The 25,000-nt window shown below is 48.5% G+C and overlaps 1 pseudogene; it reads left to right on the forward strand.

The window, feature by feature from the left end:
• The window catches only part of LOC133133581 (roundabout homolog 2-like), a 113,222-nt pseudogene that overhangs the window by 78,082 nt on the left and 10,140 nt on the right, over positions 1 to 25,000 (forward strand).

Consider the following 25,000-nt stretch of genomic DNA (forward strand, 5'->3'; position numbering starts at 1 on the left):
TTTGTTGGTTGATTGTTTTAATTGGCTGGTTGGTTGATTGATCGATTGATTTGGTTGGTTGGTTGGTTGATTGATTGATTGATTGATTGGGCTGGTTGGTTGATTGATTGATTGGGCTGGTTGGTTGATTGATTGATTGGGCTGGTGGGTTGGTTGATTGATTGATTGGGCTGGTTGGTTGATTGATTGATTGGGCTGGTGGGTTGATTGATTGATTGGGCTGGTTGGTTGATTGATTGATTGGGCTGGTTGATTGATTGATTGATTGATTGGGCTGGTTGATTGATTGATTGATTGATTGGCTGACTCCCCCCTGCAGTCAGCTGGTCAGTAACAGCTGGCAGACGGTGGCGGATCATGTGAAGGACACGCGCTACACGGTGACAGGACTCCGCCCGAACACCATCTACCTGTTCATCGTCCGCGCCGTCAACGCCCAAGGGCTCGGGGACCCCAGCGGCATGTCCGAGCCTGTCCGCACGCAAGGTACCGTACCCCAGAATGTACCAGAGTGTACCCCCATCTGCACGCAACGTACTGTACCCCAGAATATACCAGAGTATACCCCCGTCCACACGCAAGGTACCGTACCCCAGAATATACCAGAGTATACCCCCATCCACACGCAAGGTACTGTACCCCAGAATATACCAGAGTATACCCCCATCTGCACGCAACGTACTGTACCCCAGAATATACCAGAATACACCCCCGTCCACACGCAACGTACTGTACCCCAGAATATACCCCCATCCGCATGCAAGGTACTGTACCCCAGAATATACCAGAGTATACCCCCATCCACACGCAAGGTACCGTACCCCAGAATATACCAGAGTATACCCCCATCCACACGCAACGTACCGTACCCCAGAATATACCAGAGTGTACCCCCGTCCGCACACAAGGTACCGTACCCCAGAATATACCAGAGTGTACCCCCGTCCGCACGCAAGGTACCGTACCCCAGAATATACCAGAGTATACCCCCGTCCACACGCAAGGTACTGTACCCCAGAATATACCAGAATATACCCCCGTCCGCACGCAACGTACCGTACCCCAGAATATACCAGAGTATACCCCCGTCCGCACGCAAGGTACCGTACCCCAGAATATACCCCCATCCACACGCAACGTACAGTACCCCAGAATATACCTAAATATACCAGAATATACCCCCGTCCACACGCAAGGTACTGTACCCCAGAATATACCAGAGTTTACCCCCGTCCGCACGCAAGGTACTGTACCCCAGAATATACCAGAGTATACCCCCGTCCACACGCAACATACTGTACCCCAGAATATACCAGAGTATACCCCCATCTGCACGCAACGTACTGTACCCCAGAATATACCAGAATACACCCCCGTCCACACGCAACGTACTGTACCCCAGAATATACCCCCATCCGCATGCAAGGTACTGTACCCCAGAATATACCAGAGTATACCCCCATCCACACGCAAGGTACCGTACCCCAGAATATACCAGAGTATACCCCCATCCACACGCAACGTACCGTACCCCAGAATATACCAGAGTGTACCCCCGTCCGCACACAAGGTACCGTACCCCAGAATATACCAGAGTGTACCCCCGTCCGCACGCAAGGTACCGTACCCCAGAATATACCAGAGTATACCCCCGTCCACACGCAAGGTACTGTACCCCAGAATATACCAGAATATACCCCCGTCCGCACGCAAGGTACCGTACCCCAGAATATACCAGAGTATACCCCCGTCCGCACGCAAGGTACCGTACCCCAGAATATACCCCCATCCACACGCAACGTACAGTACCCCAGAATATACCTAAATATACCAGAATATACCCCCGTCCACACGCAAGGTACTGTACCCCAGAATATACCAGAGTTTACCCCCGTCCGCACGCAAGGTACTGTACCCCAGAATATACCAGAGTATACCCCCGTCCACACGCAAGGTACTGTACCCCAGAATATGCCCTCTACCCCTAAACCAATGCCATTTCTGAACCCGTCCGCACACGAGGTACGTTCCCAGAGGAACCCCCAAACCGTGCACCCTACCTCTGACAGCGGGAGCACACAACAAGGGCCAGTCAGCCAGTTTCAGTTCTGTTCTATTCCTGCAGCGCGTTTCACAGAGACACGGTCACAAACACACTTTACACACAGAGAAAACTGACTGAGCCTCAACTCACTAATTATCCAGCGAGGGAATAAAACTCCCCAGTGGGAAGGATCCTCAGGAGGAACCCGGGTACAGGCAAGCTTCAACAGCAGAAACGTTCCTGAATCAAAAACAAATACAATTTGAACCCAGGTCAGGGCTGAAGCAGTGTGTGAGTTATTTGTCATTGTTTCCAGTTATATTGTCTTCTGAAAGATTGTGTACAGTGAATGATTGAATAATGTTCTGGAGCGTTTCCATGTTCATGTTAAACGGGAATCCTCCTCCGAGCGGTAAGACTGTGGAAGAAAAACCTTGCAGCGGAAAACCTGTGCAAGTGACCTTTTAGGAAATGGAGTGTGAAATCAACCCCCCCACACACACACACATACCTCACACACCTCACACCACACACACACACACATACATACACACACACCTCACACATACACTCACACACACTCACACACACACACATACATACACACCTCACACACATACACACACATACAAACACACGCACACACACATACCTCACACACCTCACACCCCACACCCCCCCCCCACACACACACACACCTCACACCCCACACACACACACACACACACCTCACACCCCACACACACACACACACATACATACACACACACCTCACACATACACTCACACACACTCACACACACACACATACATACACACCTCACACTCACACCCCACACACACACACACACACACACACATGTACAGACACACGCATACATACACACACACACTCACGCGCACACACTCACACACACTCACTCACACACACACACACACACACACACACACTCACACACACTCACACTCACACACTCACACCCCACACACACACACACACACATGTACAGACACACATATACATACACTCACACACACACACACACACACTCACACACACACACACACACACACACACTCACTCTCACTCTCACTCCCAGATGGGCTGTGTGCCCGCGTACGTGGAGAGTACTACTGAGAGACCAGCCATCCTGTGTGCTCTCTCTCTCCCTCTGCCTCCTCTTCTCCCTCCTCTATCTCTCTCTCCTTATTCCTCTCTCTCTCTCTCCCTCTCCCTCCTCTTCTCCCTCCTCTATCTCTCTCTCTCCTTATCCCTCTCTCCTTATCCCTCTCTCTCTCTCCCTCTCTCTCCCTCTCCCTCCTCTTCTCCCTCCTCTATCTCTCTCTCTCCTTATCCCTCTCGCTCTCTCCCTCTCCCTCTCTTTCTCTTCTCTCTCCCTCTCTCTCCCTCTCCCTCCTCTTCTCCCTCCTCTATCTCTCTCTCTCTGTATCCCTCTCTCTCTCTCCCCTCTCCCTCTCTTTCTCTTCTCTCCCTCTCTCTCCCTCATCGCGCTCTCTCCCTCTCCCTCCTCTTCTCCCTCCTCTCTCTCTCTCCTTAATCCCTCTCTCTCTCTCCCTCTCCCTCTCTTTCTCTTCTCTCCCTCTCTCTCCCTCATCGCGCTCTCTCTCTCTCCCTCTCTCTCTCTTTTTCTCTCTCAATTAAATTCGAATTATCTTTATTGCCATGACCACACATCAGCATATTATTGCCAAAACAATTGTTTGCTTACAAAAAACAAGAACAATATAACCAATAATGCAGTACTATAATAATAACAATAGTGTGTTTAGACCCTCAGTAATGGTGGGTGGAGTTGAGGGGCTTTAATGAAAAATAATAGTGGTAATAAACAGCAATATCCATTACCCTATCCCTCCCTGTATTCTAGCTGCCAGCCGTGGATACTGCTTGGAAAGTTGTATTCTTCAGGGGTTCACCTTTTTACCTGTGTGATTATTCTCAGACTTGGAGCTGTACTTTCCTCTGGGGTCTTCAGCACACTTGTCCCTGGGTTTGATTTGCACTCTATTGTAGCCTCCGTCACTCTGGTGGGGGGGGGGGGTTGTTTCTGGGTCTTTTAAGGTTTGTGTGTGTGAAATTTCCCCCCTCCAGACATCAGCCCCCCGCCCCAGGGGTGGACCACCACCACGTGCAGAAGGAGCTGAGTGATGTCATCGTTCGTCTGCACAACCCGGCGGTCCTCAGTCCCACCAGCATCCAGGTCACATGGACGGTGAGCCGCGCCGTGATTGGTCAACGCCACTTCCTGCCCTCCACGTTGAGGCTAGAGGCCTTCATTGTCTGACAAAAAAGCTGTCGATATAGCCATCCTGAAAATCGATTCCCTTTTTCGAAACCTTGGAGGGCTGTTTTCCCTGGCTTTCTGCTGCACGTGTTGAGCCTTGCTGTGCAATTCCATTACAGAACGTGGCTTTGGAAGTCATTTCTAGACACGGTAAAATCCAATTATTGCAGCTCGACCTGCTTGAAAATTGAGCTGGTCAAACTGGTCATAAACTGGTCTGAGCTGGTTTGAGCTGGCAATGAGCTGGTTTCTGCCTGCGCTGGTCAAACCATGTCCAGCTGGGAGCTGGTCTGAACTGCTCAACCAGCTACCAGCTGTTTCAGAACCTAGCTTGAGCTGTTCTGCCTCAGCGGGGGAGCCTTGCTTTGCGATGCAGCTCTGGAGCCTTGCTTCGCAATTCAGTCCCTGAGCCGTTCTTTCGGCACGTTTACAGAACCCGCTCATTGCCTGTACGCCAGTGATTTCCTCGGTGGCAGAGGTAATGTAAGCTGCAGAAACGCCTTTCCCAAAACACGCACGGGCCTGTCCAAGCGCTGGGATCCAGCGCTGGGTTTGGGCTTTCTTCAGCGAGAGGCGGAGCGGAGCCAGGGCGCTGACCGGCCCGTCTGTGAGGAAGAGGAGCAGGTGGTTTATGTGCCTGTTAAGAGCCTGGCTCACACTCTCCACTCTGCTGATAACTGCCTATTACAGCGCGCCATCAGCCCTGCCTCATCAGCCCTGCCTCATCACACTGCTCCGATACCTCTCCTGTCTCTGGGCAGAATGGGCCTGTCTGACAGGATCGTGGCCCTCAGTGGCCCCTGGCTCTGCATGTTTGTGCAGCCTCTCTCTCTCTCTCTTGCTCTCTCTCTCTATCTCTCTCTCTCTCCCTCTCACTCTCTCTCTATCTCTCTCTCTGTCTCTGTCTCTCTCTCTCTCTCCCTCTCTCTCTCTCTCTGTGGTGATAGTGGACCAGTCTAATTCTCAAACACCCCCCTTCCACCCTCTTATCTCTGATCAGACCTGGGTTTCAAATAGTATTTTTTGGTTTCAAATGCTTCTATGCCTTTGACTTAAGCATCCCTGCTGTTTTGGAACAAAGAAAGTAGAAAGGATTGTAGTAGATGCCCAAGCATCTGCTCCTCCCTGCAAGCTGAAACGCACCCGGCAAGATCAACAGAGCACAGAAAAGTATTTGAAAACAAATAGTATTTGAACTCAGTTCTGTCTCTGATAATGGACTGGTCTAATTCTTTGCCCCCCCCCCCCCCCCTCTCTCTTCCTTTTGCCCTTTTGCCTGTGCAGAGCTCCTTAGTGATGGTACTCAATGTGCAAGAGGACCCATAAGGGTCCCAGGGGCACACCGTGCTAGCATACAGAGTGCTGTGTTGTGTCGCAGTATGTGGGTCCTGTATCTGGTGTGTTTGGAAGGTGTTGGGGGAGGAAGGGTGTGATATGTCAACACTGGTGCTAAAATGAATGTCTTGTAGACTGAAATGCTCCTATCTGCCGAATGTGGCTTTCATCTCCTCCCGTTTCTTGTTTCTAACTGTCTTGCTCTTTCGTTCTTCTCAGTTGTAAAAATACTGTGTGTCTATGTCTTGTTGTTCATTCTGCTTTTACTTTTATTTATCTTCTGCAGGTTTTCTTTGCCTTTGTCTTGCTGGTAGACATATCCAAACTCAGTCCATCAGAGACCAATATCTCTCTTCTTATCTCTCCTCTCCCTCTCCCCTCCTCTCCCTCTCCCCTCCCCTCTCTCCCCTCTCCCCTCTCCCCTCCTCTCCCTCTCCCCTCCTCTCCCTCTCCCCTCCCCTCTCTCTCCTCTCCCCTCTCCCCTCTCCCTCCCTCTCTCCCCTCCTCTCCCCTCCTCTCTCCCTCTCTCCTCCCCTCCTCTCCCCTCTCCCTCCCTCTCCCCTCCTCTCCCCTCCTCTCTCCCTCTCTCCTGGCCCTCTCCAGGTGGACCACCAGTCCCAGTTCATCCAGGGGTACAGGGTGGAGTACAGGCAGACGTCGGGGCTCCCCTCCCCGGGCAGCTGGGAGACGGAGGACCTGAGGCTGCCCTCAGAGCGGAGCATCGTCCTATCAGGGCTGAAGAAGGGCGTGGTCTACGAGATCAAGGCCCGCCCCTACTTTAATGAGTTCCAGGGCGTGGACAGCGAGTCCCTGACAGCCCGCACCACGGAGGACGGTAATCACTCTTTCATCCCGTACCTTTTCATTCACCCGTTCACTCGTTCATTTATGAGCTAATGACACTGCTGAGAATACACACACACACTATAAACACATACCATAAACACACACACACACACTCACACACAAACCATTAACACGCTCACATACATCATGAACACACACACTGACACACACCAACTACATACACACGCACACTCACACACAGACCATCAAACACACACACACATATAAACACACATACACACACACACACACGTAAATCATGAGCACACACACCATAAACACACTCCCTGTCTCGCCCACACAACCTCCACACATGCATACACACACACATACACACACACATGCACATACACGCACACACATGCACACGCACACACACACACACACACATACACACACACATGCACACACACGCACACACATGCACACGCACACACACACACACACACATACACACACACACACACACACACCATGCATGAGTGAGCTTGGCCTGCCAGTTTGCATGGCATCAAATGGAACCCTTTGTGCATGACAAATTAAATATTTCACATAACAATAGGCAGCGCAGAGATTTTAGCCAGGTAAATTCTCTTTGCATAATTATTGTACATCCCTGATTCAAACTGCCTCTCTGTTAGTGTTCCGTTGTGATGAGAGAGAAAGAGAGACGGTGAGAGAGAGAGATGGGGAGAGGGAGAGAGGGAGAGAGGAAGAAAGTGAGAGAGAGATGGGGAGAGGGAGAGAGAGAGGGGGAGAGGGAGAGAGAGAGGGAGAGAGGAAGAGAGTGAGGGAGAGAGAGAGGGAGAGGGAGGTAGAGAGAGGGAGAGAGACAGCAGATTGACAGAGGGGGAAGTCCGTTTAAAAAACTCAGTAATTGTAATAAGTACTGCGCTTTCTAAAGAGATAGAGAGCAGGAGAGAGCAAGAGAGGGAGGGAGAGAGAGATGGGGAGAGGGAGAGACAGAGAGCAGGAGAGAGCAAGAGAGGGAGGGAGAGAGAGATGGGGAGAGGGAGGCAGAGATAGAGAGAGAACGATTTAGAATTAGAATTTGAAAGAGTGAAACAGAAAAGGAGAGAGAGGGAGGGAGACTGTGAGACAGAGAATGGGGGAGACGAAATGCGCAGTCACTGTGTATGAGTGTGTGTGTGAGTGTGTGTGTGTGTGTGAGTGTGTGTGTGTGTGTGAGAGTGTGTGAGTGTGTGAGTGTGTATGTGTGTGTGTGTGAGTGTGTGTGTGTGTGTGTGTGTGTGTGTGTGTGAGAGTGTGTGAGTGTGTGTGTGAGTGTGTGTGTGTGTGAGAGTGTGTGAGTGTGTGAGTGTGTGTGTGTGTGTGTGAGAGTGTGTGAGTGTGTGAGTGTGTCTGTGTGTATGAGTGTGTGAGTGTGTGTGTATGTGTGAGTCTGAGTGTGTGTGAGTGTGTGAGTGTGTGAGTGTGTGTGTGTACGTGTGTATGAGTGTGTGCGCGCATGCATGTGTGAGTGTGTTATGTGTTGGTGTCAGCGGTGATGTGGTGTTTTTATGAGCTGATTCCAAATGAAAACAGGAGCAAATGGGATGAGGATAAACCTCCGTGAGGGGGGGTTAGACCCACGCCTGGCAACCCCCCACACCACTGTTATTATAATTAAACACACACAGACCTGCCAGAACAGGCAACCCGCCAGCCTGACTGCCCAAAACCAACACACACTCACACACTCACGCACACACACTCACACACACACACACACACACACACACACACACACACACTCACGCACACACACCACACATGCCATATTTCCTCTGGCGCCAACACATAATATTAGAACTTAAGGTTTTGTCCAAAAAGAAAAAAACACCCCTAGGCATCTCCACAGGACTATGTGTGTGTTTTTGGGATATCATATTTATCATATTTTCCCACTGGCAGAGAAACCTCTGTTCAAATAAAATAAAAACCCGCGTGTAACCTTGTGGGAAACCAGGTTATATGTTTCATATGGGCAGTATAATATGTACCCAGCTCGATGCTTCAGATTCAGATTTGACTTTATTATTACGTTACATTACATTAATGGCATTTGGCAGACGCTCTTATCCAGAGCGACGTACAACAAAGTGCATACCCATAACCAGGGATAAGTGCGCTGAAAGACCCTAGAGGGAAGTACAATTTCAACTGCTACCTGCACAACAAAGATAAGGACCAGGGCCTATTTGAATTTTTTTTTTTTTTTTTTTAAACAAACAAATAAACAAACAAACAACAAAGCAAAAGTGACCATAAATTAACTATCCAAACACTGCTTACCTAGCCAACTAAAAATACCGATACACAAAATAAATCACAGAAAGACAACAATTAAGGTTCACAGGGAGGTAGGGAGGGACGGGGAGAGGTGCTGCTTGAATAGGTGCGTCTTCAGTTTGCGTTTGAAGGTGGGAAGAGATTCTACAGTTCTGACCTCAACGGGGAGTTCATTCCACCACCGTGGAGCCAGAACAGACAGTAGTCGTGAGCGTGAGGTGGAGGTTCGAAGAGGGGGACGTGCCAAGCGGCCTGTGGAGGCTGAACGAAGAGGTCTGGCAGGGGTGTAGATGATAGATTTTTTGTAGGTAAGCTTGGGAAGACCCCTTAACTGCTTGGAAGGCTAGCAACAATGTTTTGAATTTGATGCGAGCCATGACAGGCAGCCAGTGGAGGGAAGTAAGCAGGGGGGTGAAGTGTGAGTATTTGGGAAGGTTGAAGACCAGACGAGCTGCTGCATTCTGGATAAGTTGGAGGGGTCTGATGGCGGACGCTGGGAGTCCAGCCAAGAGGGAATTGCAGTAGTCCAGGCGGGACAGAACCATCGCTTGGACCAGGAGCTGGGTCGGGTAGGGGGTGAGAACGGGGCGGATTCTCCGCATGTTGATTGGGAAGAACCTGCATGACCGGGTCACCGCCGCAATGTTCTCGGAGAGGGACAGTCTGCTGTCCATCACCACGCCGAGGTTCCTTGCACTGGGTGATGTTCTGAGTGTGGTATCCCCGAGGGAAATGGAGAGATCCAGATGGGGAGAGGTATTAGCAGGGATGAATATCATTTCAGTCTTACCTGGGTTGAGCTTTAGATGGTGGTTGTCCATCCAGCTCTGGATGTCACTCAGGCAAGCAGAGATACGGGCTGAAACCTGTGTGTCAGATGGTGGGAACGAGATGAAGAGTTGGGTATCATCCGCATAGCATATTACTATTATTATTATTATTTTATTATTATTATTTATTTTTCATTGTATGCTAAAGTGCTAAATGAGAGCTACAAAAGGAGGTATCACTTCTGGTGAGATTGAGTAAAGATTTCTGGAGATATGACCATGTGAATATTTTAGCAAAAACTGACGTTAAAGGTACAATTGGTAAGATTTTTGTTAAAACATTGTTACAAGACCATTGTAAATCCCTTCCTATCATTGAAAAAGGCTCCCTGACATGTTAACTCACTCTCTGCCTGTGTTTATAGTCCTTAAATTCAGGTTTCAATGTGTACATTTGATGTGTTATATGTTGGGACTGACACCGCCTCCCTCTCTGTGTCCCAGCTCCCAGCGCCCCCCCTCAGCAGATCACCGTGGTTACGGTGGGGAACCACAACAGCACCTCCATCAGCGTGTCCTGGGACCCCCCTCCCCCCGACCAGCAGAACGGGATCATACAGGAGTACAGGGTACCTACGGGCCCGGGGAGGGATGGGGTGTAGACACATCAGAGTTATCTAAGGAAAGGTCCTCTTCCCGTCTCTGTGATAATGGACTTACCCCCCCCCCCATCACCTCCCCCCCTGTCTTTCTCTGTGATAATGGACCATTCTGAGTTTGTGGCATCCTGTGTTTGCGCAGTTTTTTGTGCAGAGCTCCTTAGTGATGGCATGCTGTCCTTTTGCTAGGGGGCCCATAAGGGTCCCTGGGGCACTCCTTGTCGGATGGAGAGTGCTGCGTTGTGTTGCAGTTTATGCGGCACTTCCTCCTACTGCAGTGTGGGTCCTGGGTCTCTGGTGTGTTGGGGAGGTGTTAGGGGCGTTAGGTCAGTCCTGGTGCTAAAAGGACTCGGTTAACAAATACATAGATGCAAAAGCTGCAGAAACTGAACTGACTTCTCTTCCTCTTACTCTCCCTACTTCTCTCCCTTCCCACATTCACTCATCTCTCTCTCTCTCTCTCTCTCTCTCTCCCCCCCTATATCTCCCTCCCTCACTTCTTCTCTCCTCTCTCACCCTCCTCCCACCCTCTCTCTCTCTCTCTCAGATCTGGTGTCTGGCGAATGAGTCCCGTTTCCATGTGAACAGGACGGTTGACGCGGCGATCCGCTCGGTGCTGGTGGGGGGTCTGAGGGGGGGGGTGCAGTACCGGGTGGAGGTGGCTGCGACCACCAGCGCCGGGGTGGGCGTCCGGAGCCAGGCCCTGCCAATCACCGTCGGTGAGGGAGGGGCCAGGGGCAAAGGGGTGGGGCCTCACCAAGGTGGGAGGGGCTAGGTGCCGGGCATCATCAGTGAGGGAGGCATCAGGGACAAGGGGGAGTGGCAGTGGGTGTGTCTTGGTGTATGTGGGCCTTAAATATTGTGTTCATCAGACTTGAATACTTCACATGATACCCCTTTTTTTTCCAAGTACAAACACACACTCACTCACACTATACAGACACACACTCTCACACACACACACTCACACACAGTCATACACACACTTACACACACACTATACACAGTCACACACACACACACATTCACACACACACTCACAGTCATACACACACTTACACACACACTATACACACACTCACACTCACACACACACTGACACCCACACACACACACACACACACACACACACACGCTTAACTGCGTTCTGCGTGCATCACCAGGTACAGAGCTGCCGGACGAGATGACGGACAGCTCCAGCAGCCTATCAGATGTGCTGAGACAGCCGGCCTTCATCGCCGGGCTGGGCGGGGCCTGCTGGATCATCCTCATGGGCTTCAGCGCCTGGCTGTACTGGAGGAGGAAGAAACGCAAGGGTCTCAGCAACTACGCAGGTACACAACACACCTGTACCCAACACACCTGTACACACCTACGCAGGTACACAACACACCTGTACCCAACACACCTGTACACACCTACGCAGGTACACAACACACCTGTACCCAACACACCTGTACACGCCTACGCAGGTACACAACACACCTGTACCCAACACACCTGTACACGCCTACGCAGGTACACAACACACCTGTACCCAACACACCTGTACACACCTACGCAGGTACACAACGCACCTGGACACAACTATGCAGGTATGCAACACACCTGTACCCAACACACCTGTACACACCTACGCAGGTACACAACACACCTGTACCCAACACACCTGTACACACCTACGCAGGTACACAACGCACCTGGACACAACTACGCAGGTACGCAACACACCTGTACCCAACACACCTGTACACACCTACGCAGGTACACAACACACCTGTACCCAACACACCTGTACACACCTACGCAGGTACACAATGCACCTGCACACAACTACGCAGCTTACGCAACACACCTGTACACAACACACCTGTACACACCTACGCAGGTACACAACACACCTGTACACAACACACCTGCACACAACACACCTGTATACAACTACACAGGTACGCAACACACCTGTACACCTACACACCTGTACGCAACACCCCTGCACACAACTACGCAGGTACACAACACACCTGTACCCAACACACCTGTACACCTACACACCTGTACACAACACCCCTGCACACAACTACGCAGGTACACAACACACCTGCACACACCTACACAGGTACATAACACACCTGCACACACCTATGCAGGTACACAACACACCTGTACACACCTACGCAGGTACACAACACACCTTCACACAACTACACAGGTACACAGCACACCTGTACACAAGGGCTTCAGCAGGTACACAACACACCTGTACACAAGCGCAGGTACATACAAGTGAAACTTTCCCTCACAGGCAACTGAACAGGGACAAATAGTCTGATCTCCCCCCAGCTCATCCCCAACTCTGATGTGCAAATGCAAACAGTAAGCCACAGCAGGGGCCTGCTCAAAATGTAGAACTTTAATGGCAGTGCCACCCTCAGTGCTATGTTTGCCATAAACAGTCTGCAAAATCCAGATAAATATCTTTAAGAAATGTTTGCTTCTGGAGGTTTACCCAGAGCGGCTGATGTGCTTAATACTTGGCCTACATTTAGGCTTTGAGCAGACAGGTGTGTCCCAAGTGACTCGCACTGCTGACATTTTTTACAAACAGCACTCCCACGCAGCTGGAGATTTAGGTTAAGTAGCTTTGCTCAGAGCTGCAACAGGCAGGGCCACTGGGAAATGACCTGACAGAGCCCACACCTGGGAATGGAGCTGGCAACCTCTCCTCGACAAACCCAGTTATCCAGCCATCGCACTAGACTGCTGCCTCCTTGCACTTACAGTCACAAGGCAGATGTCCAGTATGGCACCGTTTGTGTTTGTAAATCTGTGTGTGTGTCTATGTGTGAGTGTGTGTGTGTGTGTGTGTGTGTGTCTCTCTCATCCTGAGGGCAGCCAGTTCGTTAACACACACTCTCTCTGTCTTCTTGTTTTGCAGTCCAATCCTTCACCTTTACCCGTGCAGGTACTGCCCATGTGTCTGTGTGTGTGTGTGTGTGTGTTTGTGTGTGTGTGTGTGTGTGTGTGCATCGGTGTGTGTGTGTGTGTGTGTGTCTCACATCCTCACCATAGATGTACAAACACTAGAATGGGTTAAAAACACCTCCAACATATCACCATTTACCCAGGCATCTCCAACCCTGGTCCTGAGTTCTGCTGGCTCTGAAGTTGTTGATTACAGTGACTCTATACTTAATTGGTCAGTTGATGTTGTTGATTACAGTGACTCAGTACTTAATTGGTCAGTTGATGTTGTTGATTACAGTGGCTCAGTACTTAATTGGTCAGTTGAACTTGTTGTTACAGTAACTCAGTACTTAATTGGTCAGTTGAAGTTGTTGATTACAAGTAACTCAGTACTTAATTGGTCAGTAGAAGTTCCTGAGTGGAAGAAACACATGGCAGGTCTTTTACTTTCTGACGTTGTAGATTGTAAGGTCAATAAAAAACCCCATCACAGCCTCCCTTAACCGTGGTCATCCAGGACCAGGGTTAGGAACCCTTAACCTACATCTACCCTGGTGTTCTGGAAACACAACGCTAGAGTTCCAGTATAGAATTGAACCCGCATTGGAATTTTAATGTAGATTTATATCCAATACTACAGCCTGGAATCTGTACACATTTGATCATTGCTCTCAGTAAGCGTAACAATTCTAGTTCTTGCATTTCTACGGTCAACATCCTGTCTGTGATACACCGCATTGAGTTTGCACTGTATTTAGCACACCTGCTGGGGAATTTGAAATACAGACATATCGCTGTCTCACTGCAAACTCGCCTCTAAGCTGTCTACTGTGTTCTGATCATCCAGAACCTGTCTATGTTCTGTTCATCCAGAACCTGTCTGTGTGTTCTGATCATCCAGTCCCTGTCTGTGTTCTGTTCATCCAGAACCTGTCTACTGTGTTCTAATCATCCAGAACCTGTCTATGTTCTGTTCATCCAGAACCTGTCTGTGTGTTCTGATCATCCAGTAGCTGTCTGTGTTCTGTTCATCCAGAACCTGTCTGTATGTTCTGATCATCCAGTACCTGTCTGTGTGTTCTGAATTCCTCACCAGAGACATTACCTCTCTTTCTCTGTCCCTTCATTTTTCCATCACTCTCTCTTTTTATCTCTCCCCCTCCCCCTCTCTGTCTCAACAGCAACATACTAAAACCACCACAAACATCCAGGAGTTTATTATGATAAAACTTTGTGTAATCTCATTATTTAGCATTTAGTGACGAGTGGCAGTTGTAGACACAGTCGAACTAATTGGTTATTAAGTCTGTCTCATGTATATGAATGACAATCTCTTTCTGCTTTTCTGCTCAGCCTGTCTTCTCTCTCTGACCAGTGTTCCTCCTGAGATCTCTCGGTTGTGTTTGTTTGCTGCGTTTGTTAGGAGATGATGTGTCCGATGAGTGAGTCACGCTGGTCTGTGAGGTCCGTGCGGATGGAGGTGGGCTCAGTTTGTGTTTTGCTGGTCTGTGAGGTCCGTGCAGATGGAGGTGGGCTCAGTTTGTGTTTTGCTGGTCTGTGAGGTCCGTGCGGATGGAGGTGGGCTCAGTTTGTGTTTTGCTGGTCTGTGAGGTCCGTGCGGATGGAGGTGGGCTCAGTTTGTGTTTTGCTGGTCTGTGAGGTCCGTGCAGATGGAGGTGGGCTCAGTTTGTGTTTTGCTGGTCTGTGAGGTCCGTGCGGATGGAGGTGGGCTCAGTTTGTGTTTTGCTGGTCTGTGAGGTCCGTGCAGATGGAGGTGGGCTCAGTTTGTGTTTTGCTGGTCTGTGAGGTCCGTGCAGATGGAGGTGGGCTCAGTTTGTGTTTTGCTGGTCTGTGAGGTCCGTGCAGATGGAGGTGGGCTCAGTTTGTGTTTTGCTGGTCTGTGAGGTCCGTGCAGATGGAGGTGGGCTCAGTTTGTGTTTTGCTGGTCTGTGAGGTCCGTGCAGATGGAGGTGGGCTCAGTTTGTGTTTTGCTGGTCTGTGAGGGCTGTGCAGATGGAGGTGGGCTCAGTTTGTGTTTTGCTGGTCTGTGAGGTCCGTGCAGATGGAGACGGGCTCAGCAGGCCTGCTGTTATGGCCCATTCACGCTCTCCTCACACTCTCTGACCATTCACCCTCAAAGTACAGGAGTGTTCTCTTTGGGTACGAATCAGTATGCTTTCCAAGCAAAAGAATGGTACAAATGAATTATACATTGCTGGCTCGTGGTACAATTGTACGTGCCTATAGGGCAGCACCCCAGTGACAAGCATTTGTACCATTTGTAGAATGTTGCTAACGGAACATTCTAATGCTGATGTCACAGCAGAGTTCTAGAACACTGTCCGAGAACACTCCCCACTCTGCATGGGGCTACTGAAAGCAGCTGAATCCAGGGCTGAATCCAGGGCTGAATCCAGGGCTGAATCCAGGGCTGAGTCTGGCCTTCAGCGGGGCTGAGAAACCTTGAGTCTGCCCTCTCCACTTTGTCCCCGCTGCCGACGCTAACCGCTATCTCCGAGGCCCTGTCCGAGAGAGCGGGAAAAGAAATTGACAAGGTTGACAATGGAAACTGGACTTGGCCGTGAAAATGGACGATGGGCATTTTTGCCCTGCCTGCTTGTTTCGTGTGTGTCCTCCAACCCGAACTCTTCTTCGTGAGTTGTGTGAGAGTGGCTGGGATGTGAAGGAGAGAGGCTGACGGGTGATTTTGCTTGTGAAGTCCGGTCTGAATGGAGACCCCCCACGTTGGGCTTCAGTGCGGTCTCTATCGGCGCTGCCTCGGCCCGTTAAACGGCGCCGTGTGGGCGTGGCGGCCCGGCTGCTTCCCCGCAGAGCCAGGGAGTCCGGCCTCATACGGCGCCGTGTAGTCAACCTGCACGAGAGGCGTCTATTCGGCTGACGCCTTCATCGAATGTGACTTACAGTTGATTAGACTAAGCAGGGGACTGTCCCCCCCCTGGAGCAGTGTGGGGCTGAGGGCCTTGCTAAGGGGCCCTAAAGCTGCGCCGATCTGACCCTGTTAACATTGGCTCAATTGTCACAGGAAATCTGACTGCACTCAGGAGTTATTGAATGCTTCTCAATGCCCCTTTAACTCTGCCCTTTATTACAGTACTAAATTAATCATTCTGTACATTATTCAAGTACGCTTTTTTCTTTTTTTCTTTTTTACATAAAACCCATTCACTATGGCCTTGCTTCACTGAAATTATTTAAGATACATTTAGTATTTTAAATTTTATTTAAGATTTATTTTACGCGGGATAGATGTGAATATAAAACGATGGACAATGCTATTTTTATACAAATCACCCGAAAGACTTTGAACACCAGATCTGGCGCCATAGGTTAGAGCCAGTCCCACATAGGATCTGTGCGTAGACCTGCATCTCATTGTGAGAAACATGCCTTCTAACTAACCCTGCGTTTCCTCTGTAATTGTGAAAACTGCATTTGAAATGAGACTAATTGCCACGCATGTCATTTCCCTAACACTCCGCTTCTTAAAGGTCACCCTTCCCTTTCTGCCTGTTCTGACAGCACCTGAGATTGACACGTATTTTCTCTCTCTTTCTCTCTCCCTCTCTCTCTCCCTCTCTATCTCTCTCTCTCCTCCTCCTTCCGTCGGGCGACGTCCGTCTTTTGTGCTCCATCCGTCAGTGACGTTCCAACGTGGTGACAGGGCGTTGCTAGGCAACGGAAGGTGAGATATACCCTGTTGCAAGGGATTGTGGGAAATGAATCCAGGCCCAGCTGAAATGCATGAGCCCGTAAGACTTCCATACCCAGCTCTTAGACAGCGTTCCTCAACGCTGTGCAGCTGTGGTGAGGTTGTGTGAGGTTGTGGGAATGTTGTGTGAGGTTGTGGTGATGTTGTGTGAGGTTGTGGTGATGTTGTGTGTGGTTGTGGTAATGTTGTGTGAGGTTGTGGTGAGGTTGTGTGAGGTTGTGGTGATGTTGTATGTGGTTGTGGTGATGTTGTGTGAGGTTGTGGTAATGTTGTGTGAGGTTGTGGTAATGTTGTGTGAGGTTGTGATGTTGTGTGAGGTTGTGGTGATGTTGTGTGAGGTTGTGGTGATGTTGTGTGAGGTTGTGGTGATGTTGTGTGAGGTTGTGGTAATGTTGTGTGAGGTTGTGGTGATGTTGTGTGAGGTTGTGGTGATGTTGTGTGAGGTTGTGGTAATGTTGTGTGAGGTTGTGGTGATGTTGTGTGAGGTTGTGGGGATGTTGTGTGAGGTTGTGGTGATGTTGTGTGAGGTTGTGGTGATGTTGTGTGAGGTTGTGGTAATGTTGTGTGTGGTTGTGGTAATGTTGTGTGAGGTTGTGGGAATGTTGTACCACTGTGGTAATGTTGTGTGAGGTTGTGGTGATGTTGTATGAGGTTGTGGGGATGTTGTGTGAGGTTGTGGTGATGTTGTGTGAGGTTGTGGTAATGTTGTGTGAGGTTGTGGTAATGTTGTGCAGTTGTGGTGATGTTGTGTGATGTTGTAGTGAGGTTGAGTGAGGTTGTGGTGATGTTGTGTGAGGTTGTGGTGATGTTGTGTGAGGTTGTGGTGATGTTGTGCAGTTGTGGTGATGTTGTGTGATGTTGTGGTGATGCTGAGTGATGTTGTGGTGATGTTGTGCAGCTGTGGTAATGTTGTGTGAGGTTGTGGTAATGTGTGAGGTTGTGGTGATGTTGTGTGAGGTTGTGGTAATGTTGTGCAGTTGTGGTGATGTTGTGTGATGTTGTAGTGAGGTTGAGTGAGGTTGTGGTGATGTTGTGTGAGGTTGTGGTGATGTTGTGTGTGGTTGTGGTAATGTTGTGTGAGGTTGTGGTGAGGTTGTGTGAGGTTGTGGTGATGTTGTGTGAGGTTGTGGTAATGTTGTGTGAGGTTGTGGCAAACAACCCTAAACAAAAAAGATGTTTATCCCCTCTGGTCTTCTCCATTGGCCCCTCCCATTCCTGCAATGTCTCTGTCTTCTAAACTGAAAATTGTCATTCTGATGTCACAATCGCTACCGGTGATTGACATTCCCCACAGCCATATATACTGGTGCAGCTGTTCTGGGGGGCAGAGACCTGGTTTTCACTGTGCCTGTAATTGCACAGGAGAGGGACGGTACATCCCATCAGGCCATGGGGTTAATGGGGTCATGACTCCGAGGATTGATTGGGACTGACCTTCACCCCTCTGCCAGAACACAACCCCCAGACTACCCCCCCCCCCCCCCAGGGGTCACACCAGCGTCTGTGACGACACCCCTGGGGCCCCTGGGGCAGCCGGGAATGTTCTGTCCCAAGAAAAGGACTCAACTCCCACAAATGTCACGTGTCAATGTCTGTGCACATTGTGATCAGCTGGATCTTTAGAACACAGCAGAGAAAGGCTTGACTGGATCATCAATCTGAGCACAGTGCACATGTGCGCTAATACGTGAGTGAATGAATGAATGAATCAGCATTAGATAGATAAGTGCATGTGCACATTACATCCCAATTGCATTGGGTCAGGGGAAGCCAGAGGCACAGAAACATGGGAGTGGGCATTATTTGGTAATGTGTTCTCAGTGTGTGTTGGGGTGTGGGACTGCATTGGGCTGGTGACAGACCTCCCACTTAAAGTACAGTTTCAGCACCAAGGTCAGCACATTCAGCACCACCAGATCAGGGGATGTCCGTGATGCTGGGCCTTCCGTGGTTGAGAGCGCAGCCTGAAAGCATTTTCAGAAGGGCTGGAAGCGCCAACGCCGCCTGCAGCCGCTAAGAAATGAAGCAAAGCATCGTCACCCTATTTAACCCACGACTAGTTCACAAGTGTGTGACTAGAGTGTTCTTAACTGGACATTCTAACGCTGATGTCACAATCACCACTGGTGACTGAATGCGAATGAGTTCTAGAACACTGGCAAACATTCCAAAAAACTTTGATCTCTCTCTCCCTCTCTCTCTGCCTCTCTCTCTCTCCTTCTCTCTCTGCCTCTCTCTCCCTCTCTCTCTCTCTCTCTGCCTCTCTCTCCCTCTCTCTCTCCCTCTCTCTCTCTGCCTCTCTCTCCCTCTCTCTCTCCCTCTCTAGGCCGGGGCTGCTGAAATCTGGGGACCCCAGGCTGCCCTGGCTGGGGGACTCCTGGCCCTCCACCAGTCTGCCGGTCAACAGCAGCTCCAGGGGGGCCAAGGGCGGGGCCAACTTCGGCCGAGGCGGTAAGGGGGGGGGGGATCGGCTTGATTGACACCCCCGGGACAGAACTGATCTGTATACAGTATGTCACGTGACCTGGCAGTAGGAGAGTGTGTAGTGATGTATCGCAGGCAACACAGGTTTACATGCCAATAAGGCACATTTGAATTTCACAGAAACAGAGATAGACAGGGAGCGAGAGAGAAAATACATTGCCATGTGCCTAACTGATTTGGCAATACGAACATACACATTCGTCATGCCAATGAAGCATATTGAATTGAATTGAGGCAGAGAGACAGAGAAAGAGAGAAACACACAGAGGAACAAAGTGAGAGAGAGAGGGAGAGAGAGAGAGAGTGAGAGACAGAGGGAGAGAGAGAGAGACAGAAACAGAGAGAAAGAGAGAGAGAGACAGAGACAGAGAGGAAGAGAGAGATAGAGAGAAACACAGAGAGAGACAGAGGGAGAGACAGAGAGAGAGAGAGACAGAGGCAGAGAGAAAGAGAGAGAGAGTCAGAGACAGAGACAGAGAGGAAGAGAGAAAGAGAAACAGAGTGAGACGCAGAGGGAGAGACAGAGGGAGAGAGAGAGAGAGAGACAGAGACAGACAGAGAGAAAGAAACAGAAACAGAGAGAAAGAGAGAGATAGAGAGAGGAACAGAGAGACAGAGGGAGAGACAGAGAGAGAGAAACACAGAGAGAGAAACAGAGTGAGACGCAGAGGGAGAGGTCAGGCTCCTGAGGGGAGAGGTGTAAAACGCTGGCCGCCTCTGAAGCCAATTAATTTCTCAGCGCTGTAACCACAGAGCTCTGCCCCGGGGGGAGCTGGGGCAGATTTTAATTACCCCGGCCGGCCCGCACCACGCCCGCCCCGCCCCCCGGGGTAGCGGGAGCGGTCAGGCGGAACAGCTCCTGACCGTGAATCTGTCTGCCTGGACGCGTGAGCGGGTCTGCTAACCGGGCTGGAGTGCGTCCCAGAGAACAGGAACACCGAGCATGAGTCACCTCATCCGCTGTTTCAGTCAGGACAGAAATATGGGCGGCGAGGTGAGGTGAGGTGTGACCAGATTAGCCAGTGAAGTGAGGAAACGGAAACTTAAAAGAAGCACATTAGCTCAGCTGGAGAGGCCGAAGCAGGGCGGGACTGAAGCGCCCGTTGGGACGCTCGGTGACCCCGCTCTGTTTGCCCCTTCACCTTTAACCCCGCGAGGTCATGAGCGTGTGATTAGAATGTTCTCAACTGAACATTCTGGTGCTGATGTCACAATCACTGCTGGCAACGGGAAGCAGCAGCAGAGTTCTAGAACATTGACTTAGAATGTTGAAACACATTGCAAGAAACCTACTCTTCTAAGGGTTAAAATTAGCAGCCAGCTCAGAAGCCCTCTCCCTCTCTCTCGCTCTCTCAGACGTGCTGCCCTCTGGGCACCGGGAGAAGACGGGCACCATGCTGTCGGACGGGGCCATCTACAGCAGCATAGACTTCAGCAGCAAGGCGGGGTACCGCATCCCGGGGGGCGGGGGGGCCCAGACCACTCCCTATGCCACCACCCAGATCCTGCAGTCCTCCAGCTTCCAGGAGCTGGGCCTGACCCCTGACCCCCGCTGGAAGAGCTCACTGCAGCCCCCACAGGACCGATACTGCCTCAGCGACACGCCCGCCAACAACAGTGAGTGCGCAGGGAGAGTGTGTGTGTGTGTGTGTGTGTGTGTGTGTGTGTGTGTGTGTGTGTGTGTGAGTGTGTGTGTGTGTGTATATGTGTATGTCTGTGTGTGTATCTGTATATATATGTGAGTGTATGTGTGTGTATGTCTGCGTGTGTGTGTGTGTGTGTGTGTGTGTGTATATATATGTATGTGAGTGTGTATGTGTGGGTGTGTGTAATGTGTGTGTATGTGTATATGTATGTGAGTGTGTGTGTATGTGTGTATGTGTTAATATGTGTATATGTATGTGAGTGTGTGTGTATGTGTGTGTGTATGTGTTAGTATGTGTATATGTATGTGAGTGTGTGTGTGTGTGTGTGTATGTATATATGTATGTGAGTGTGTATGTGTGTGTGTGTGTGTGTATGTCTGTGTGTGTATGTGTATATATATGTGAGTGTATGTGTGCATGTGTGTGTGGGTGTGTATAATGTGTGTGTGTGTGTGTGTGTGTGTGGGTGTGTATAATGTGCGTGTGTGTTTGTGTGTATTTAAGTGTGAGTGTGTGTGTATGTGTGTGTGTGTGTGTGTGTGTTTATGTGTGAGTGTGAGTGTGAGTGTGTGTGTGTGTGTGTGTGTGTGTGTTTATGTGTGTGTGTGTGTGTGTGTGTGTTTATGTGTGTTTATGTGTGTGTGTGTGTGTGTGTTTATGTGTGAGTGTGAGTGTGTGTGTGTGTGTGTGTTTGTGTGTGTTTATGTGTGTGTGTGTGTGTGTGTATCCATGGCTGTGGAGGTTGTAGGAGTTATCACACTGTCTCTCTCTGTCGTGTGACAGTCAGAGAGCTCTCTGTCCGTGTCCACATCCCTGTCCCTCTGCACGTCCTGCATGACCCTCTCGACTGCACTGTGACCTTTCCCCTCTGACCCCTAGCACTGCTTTTCACTCCTGACTACCGATTGGCCGAGGGCTTTTCTGGTAGAATCCCACACAACCAATCGCAGGATTTCATCTCCTGCACTTCCTACAGCGGCTCAGACCAAACCCTGTCAGGTGGGTCCCTGCCCCGCCCACATTCCATCTCTCCGTCTGCTGATTGGGCATTTGAGTGATTGACAGCCAGCAGATCCCACAGCCTCTGCCTAAATGGTCAGTCTGCTGATTGGTTCATTGGTTAGTTGAGTAATTAGGTACAATATACCTCTGTGACACTGTAACAGATGGTGACCATTAAAGAGACTATCTGAAAATATATTGAAAGAAAATGCATTAACAGGATATTGCAACGCTTCATATTACATTCTTATTATGCGATTCTTTCATTGCTGTGAATATGTGATATCTATCATAATATCAAAAATCCACATATTCACAATTGTATACTCTGTTTCCGTAAAGAATCCCTGCCAATTTTCAATAACACTTGCTGCTAATTACAATTTGTCACTATATATCTCTCCATTAACTTGGCTGGCTGGATTGATTAATTGACAGGCCTGTTTGATTGGTTAATTAGTCTATGTATTTGCATGTGCGCTTCAAAGACAGGTCCAGTATCAAAGGGAGTGTGATGAGACTGAGGCTGTGTGCACCTCCTTTCCCAACTCCTCTCCTCTTTCTCCTCCTCTCCTCTTCCTCCTCTACCTCCTCCTTCTACGCTGGTTCTACCTGCTTTCATTTGAGCTCATCACTCTTACACATAAGCTGTGGGTGTGATTCTAATCATGTGATTGAAATGGTGTGATTATAATGATGTGATTGTAATGGTATGATTGTAATGTGATTGTAATGGTATGACTGTAATGGTATGATTGTAATGGTGTGATTATAACGATGTGATTGTAATTGTGTGATTGTAGTGGTATGATTGTAATGGTGTGATTATAACGATGTGATTGTAATTGTGTGATTGTAATGGTATGATTGTAATGGTGTGATTATAACGATGTGATTGTAATGGTGTGATTGTAATGTATTCTTGTAATGATGTGATTGTAGTGGTGTGATTGTAATGGTATGATTGTAACAATGTGATTGTAATGGTATGATTGTAATGATGTGATTGTAATGGTGTGATTGTAATGTATTCTTGTAATGATGTGATTGTAGTGGTGTGCTTGTAGTGGTGTGATTGTAATGGTATGATTGTAATGGTGTGATTGTAATGGTGTGATTGTAATGATGTGATTGTAATGGTGTGATTGTAATGGTATGATTGTAATGGTGTTATTGTAATGGTGTGATTATAATGGTATGATTATAACGATGTGATTGTAATGGTGTGATTGTAATGGTATGATTGTAATGGTGTGATTATAACGATGTGATTGTAATGGTGTGATTGTAATGGTATGATTGTAATGGTGTGTTTATAACAATGTGATTGTAATGGTGTGATTGTAATGTATTCTTGTAATGGTATGATTGTAACAATGTGATTGTAATGGTATGATTGTAATGTATTCTTGTAATGATGTGATTGTAATGTATTCTTGTAATGATGTGATTGTAGTGGTGTGATTGTAATGGTATGATTGTAACATTGTGATTGTAATGGTGTGATTGTAATGGTATGATTGTAATGGTGTGCTTGTGATGGTGTGATTGTAATGGTATGATTGTAATGGTGTGATTGTAATTGTATGATTGTAATGATGTGATTGTAATGATATGATTGTAATGATGTGATTATAATGATGTGATTGTAGTGGTATGATTGTAATGGTGTGATTGTAATGGGATTGTAATGGTGTGATTGTAATGGTATGATTGTAATGATGTGATTGTAATGGTATGATTGTAATGGTGTGATTGTAATGATGTGATTGTAATGGTATGATTGTAATGTGATTGTAATGATGTGATTATAATGGTGTGATTGTAATGGTATGATTGTAATGGTGTGATTGTAATGTGATTGTAATGGTGTGATTGTAATGTGATTGTAATGATGTGATTGTAATGGTATGATTGTAATGATGTGATTGTAGTGGTGTGATTGTAATGGTATGATTGTAATGATGTGATTATAATGATATGATTGTAATGATGTGATTGTAATGGTATGATTGTAATGATGTGATTGTAATGGTGTGATTGTAATGGTATGATTGTAATGATGTGATTATAATGATATGATTGTAATGATGTGATTGTAATGATGTGATTATAATGGTATGATTGTAATGATGTGATTGTAATGGTATGATTGTAATGATGTGATTATAATGGTATGATTGTAATGTGATTGTAGTGGTGTGATTGTAATGATGTGATTGTAATGATGTGATTGTAATGATGTGATTGTAGTGGTGTGGATCTGTTACTGTGTCTATCGCTCTCTCTCCCCTGCGGAGAGCTTGTGGGGGAAAATTCAGTGTCGGTGGCGTTCCCAGGAAATCTGTGTGTTCGATGAGCACGTTCAAGGCAGATAAAGAGTGTATAGATTTCCTTGACTGGCATTGGCACAACTCTGGTCCTCATGCTGGCAAACAACAATAACAGACTACAAAGGCAATCAAAAGTCTGGAACCAAGACTAGATACTGAAAGCTTTCTTATACCTGCACTCAGGAAGTGATTGAACACCTATATAATAATCCAATGTGCTGGAGTACAGAGCCAAAACAACAGAAATTGTACCATTTTCCAAATACTTACGGACTGCACTGTATTCCTATATCTTGTACACTATAGCACATATTGTCATGTCCCCCTTGCAAAGGAGGAAGTCCCCATTGGAAAACCCCATTTGAATCTCAATGGGGTTCTCCTGGTCAAATAATGGTCACATAAACAAGGATATCCCACAAAATTTATCACACAGAGTAGGGGGTTCCTCCATTCAGCCCTTTCAACTGGCCACCTAATCATGCCCAGTATAATTGGCTAATAGTCTTATCTCTCTCTCTCTCTTTCTCTCTCTCTCTCTCTCCCTCTCTCCACCGATGTATGTATAGCCTGTGTTTCTGTGTCA

The sequence above is a fragment of the Conger conger genome, chromosome 7 (genome assembly GCF_963514075.1).
Source record: "Conger conger chromosome 7, fConCon1.1, whole genome shotgun sequence".
NCBI lineage: Eukaryota > Metazoa > Chordata > Actinopteri > Anguilliformes > Congridae > Conger > Conger conger.